The following is a 4,348-nucleotide window of genomic DNA, read 5'->3' on the forward strand; positions in this document are numbered from 1 at the left end:
AACAAATATGAAACCTAAGCCACTGATTTTACACGTTCCATCTTCTACTGTTGAACGTCTTAAGCCCAGTTTGATGAAAAAACACAGAAAACTGAGTGGAGTATAAATCTCTTTTCTGCAAACCATCGCAAATGTTGGATTGTCATATTCTTTGCATTTGGATTTTTGGAGGCAAAATTCTCACCATATCAGATTCTGTTTGTGCCTAAACCAAAACCACCAGCAGTTATCATCATCCACACGTGGTTTCAGCTGGTGGACGTAACACGATGAACTCATAAAAGTACAGTAATACATGGCGACACCTACGGTTTATTAAGTACACCCACAAATTGTCATAAATCACATGATAATTTGAAATGCCGCTGTTGCACGTTGCCTTGCTATGGCGCATAGTCCATGTATTTAGTCTTGGCAAATTGCACGTGGTGATTAATCGTGTTCACAGACCTGGTTTCGTCCTCCTCCAGTTCTTCACATGCGTTTTGAATGTTACAAAGCATTCTGAAGCATTCTCTGACAGATGATGCCAAATTATGTTCCATAATGTGTTGCCTCTGAACGACAGAGCATTTTGACTGAAGGCAGTTTGTCTCAATGGCACTCTGCCGTCTCCATTAACAGTGGCTGCTGTTGTTTGACATGTTCATTCATTCATCATTCAGTCATCGTCTACTGCTTTACCCCAGTCCCAGCCGACACAGGGAGAAAGGCGGGAGATGTAAAATTGCTTAATACATAAATATAAGAAACGTAATTTTGGTTCAGAGACGTGAAAGTGTAACATATGATCCTGGAAACTGTGTCGCTAAATCCAGAAAAGGTCTGTGCAGCTGGCAAAGCAGAGCGCTCGGATTACTCCAGTCTGTGAGGTCTCATATCTCTGTGATATCACGGGATCGTTGGAGTGATGTCTTTGCAATATACCCATGAGAAACATTTTATATTGGTCCATGGTTGTGCCAGAATGGTCTTAATAACTGACGTAAAATAAAAGACAGAGAATGAAGCACACAGGGGAGCGTACAATGAGAAAATCCCATGCATGCAGGCAAGATAACATTTCATTTGAGGGATCCGTGATGTCAGCAGATCCATGAAAGATCACTGAAGCTGCACATCTTGGATTAACAGCACTGGCTGGTGTATGTGGCGTGGATAACATTAATCCTTCTTATCCACTTACTGCACCTTAAACTGCGGGGGAAGGATCTATGGTAGAGCTCGCAGTTCATTATTGGCTATCGCCTGCTTCAAGGTGAATATTAAGAAAGTGGCACCAAGTGGCAACTGGACATGACATCAATCATGAGAATGTCAACTCCTGTTCTGAAACCTCACAGAAATCACCTGCAACCAGGCTCCTGCTGGACAAAGCTGTCAATCACACTGGCGTGTCCACTCATATGTGCCTATTTTCTTCAATTTCTTCATAATTTACAAAACTGGCAGCGTCTGCTATTGAAGAAGGCCTGAAACTAATGATTCAGACGATTGTCTCACCAGGAAAATGTGAGCTGACATTATACACCAAGTGATAGTAGGCTCATTTTCCCAAACAGTGTCCCTTTTTGCAACCGACTGATTGTCTTCAGTGAGGAAACCAGATGACTCCATCCATTATTTTTAATATACAGTCTATGATGTCGAGACGGGCTTGTCAGGTGTTAGTTTATTCTAATCCGTTATATTGCAGAAAACCCTAAATCTCTTAAAGGTAGGGTTGGAGATCCAACAGACTACATTTTGAATTCAAAAGTCCAAGCCCTTTTCTTCAGACCTCCCTCCGAAGCTCCGCCTCCAGAGCGCAGGAACATGCAACAAACACAGATTCACGAGCACTTTTCCGTGACGCTACGTTTTTTTTAGATATTTGTTCAGTTGATAGCATGATGATGAAAAACAACAAATACTACCTGTCCAGTAGAAACCGGGCCACCACGGCATCACTTTGCAGCCCTGTCTAAGCTTTCAGTTGTCGCCACCGTTCAAACGCAGCGCCGATGTTCACCCTGATCTTGGATCGCTCTGCGCCAGCCTTTTTCTTAGCAGTAGCTTTCCCAAAAACCAATAAATAAAGGAGAACTGTATTCAAAACCTTCAAATACTGTGGAAAACTGCACAATCACGGGTGTAGACACAACTTTACGTCTGCCTCAGGGGATCGTATTCTTGAATCACACGTTTGACCATGCTGCATTAATTCCTCAGTGCTCCTTTACTACGCTCTATAATAATTTTATTTGACATCTTCGATGACAGATGAACAAAAACTGCCTGCAGGCCTCCGTATCAGCTGACCTGTCAGTATGCTGTCACACAGCAGATCCGACATTATCATCACAGTATGAAACTTAACTTTTTTAATATTTGCATGTGAAAGAAAGTTATCTCTTCATCAGTTGGACCACTGGGCCAAATCAATGCTCTGAGCATTCAGGACAGAGAGGACTAAAAACCCCGGGCCTTAATTAAGTTAGCTGGATGCATAAACACACGCCATGTTAGCCTTTTCCCCTTTTATGTGGGCGGCTGAAATCTTGAAATTAAATAAGATAATGGGAAAGAGGAAAATTATTAGATTACTTCAGAAGGGTTACAAGTAAAACCCTGTCCGCTCACAGCGGTTTATAGCAGTACCAGCAATTTTTTTTTTCCTCTTCGTTTTTATCACTTGTACCACATTTGCATGCACTGGCATCTCCTCTGTATTCCTCTTTCCCACTCAGAATTGCATTAACCTACAGCGTGCAAATGTGCCAATGGCAGCTTATCTCCGAAAAGATAATGCTGCGCTCTCTGGAGAACGCTCGGCTATCGTGGGTTTGGAAAAATTGATCTTCCCATACAGGAAATCCAACCACTGCTGTCAAAGCAGTATTACAATGAACACACACACACACACACAGTGTGTGTTTCCTGCAGATCTTGGGTGACTTGGAACCACAGATGGATTTACCTTTCACGTCTGGAAGAAAAGCAGCTAGGTTTGACAGAGCAGGTGTGCACTGGCCGTCCCGTTGACAGTGTTTGGGTGGACGTGCAGCTTCTGGTTGCAGGGGGATATGAGTTGTGGCTAAGCTGTGTTTTGGTGTGACAAGTACAAAATGCATTTTATTTTTTTTGTGTGTGGATGAGCTGTTGATTATAATAAGGCACAGTGTGTCTCTGACTCAGAAAGTGTTTAACCTTTAGAACACAGTGCTTTTACGCTGCTTGTTTTCCAGCAGAGGCTTTAAGAATGTGGATTATAAAGTGTCTTATATCCTCTTTTTCAGCACAACCTGTATAAAGTACAAAATGTCACGTATCTGTACTTTATGGCATATCTCCAGCACCTTTTAATTTTACTCCACTATATTTATATAGAGCTTTTATGGTCTTGATGAGCTGCTTTACACTACAGTTTTGTCATTCACATGCTTCGACATGGGGTTAAGTGCTCTTGCTCAAGAACACATATAGACTAGCCAGGAATTGAACCCACAACCTTCCAGTTGAAAGACAACTCACCCTACCACAGAGCTTTTTGATACTTAAGTACAGTAAATGACATATACTTTAAGACTTTAACTTAAGTAATATTATTAAAAAAAAGTGACTTCAGCTTCTACCAAAGTCATTTTCTGGTAACATACTTTTATTTATATTTATTTACATATTTTTTATTTAAGTATCCCTTTTAGCTACTTTATACAAGACTGCCTATGGGCATCTGATGACACACAGGAGGTAAACATTCTTGTACAAGCGTCTCCCACTCTTTCTGCCGCTTCTTCTTTCGTTGATTTATGCATCAGGTTTTTGTGGCCGGAGACTTCCTCCTATATGTGTGTGTGTGTGAGAGCCATATCTGCCTCCATTACAGCAGATAAACTCTGGGTAGCTTTTTACATAACCATGGGCAAGATCCAGAGAATACTTATTATTATGCTGTCAGTGCAGAGTGTGGCCCGGGTTTGAGTTGTTGCTTCCATGTTCAAATCAGCTTTCCTTACTTGCCTATGCGTACAGGGCTCTCTTGACTGGATACTCATTACGCTGTCAGTGTTTTCTTTAGAGAGCATCTTCGCTGGGTTGAGCCGTTCCATTTCTTTTCACACGAGGCTCGAGGTTTTTACACAATCCTCGTGGTGTTGCATTTGTGACCACGTCAGGTGCGTACACGCAAGACAACTCGCCCTACCACTGAGGTACCATGGCTCAAACCTAACCCTAACCTAACTCACTTTTTTTTTACATTTTATATTAGACAATTACTTTTGATACTTAAAGGAATACTTCACTGATTTGTAGTTAGCTTTGTATTACTAGAATAGGGGTAGTATTTTTGAAAAATTGTGCTTCC

The sequence above is a fragment of the Solea senegalensis genome, linkage group LG2, assembly GCF_019176455.1.
Source record: "Solea senegalensis isolate Sse05_10M linkage group LG2, IFAPA_SoseM_1, whole genome shotgun sequence".
Classification (NCBI taxonomy): Eukaryota; Metazoa; Chordata; class Actinopteri; order Pleuronectiformes; family Soleidae; genus Solea; species Solea senegalensis.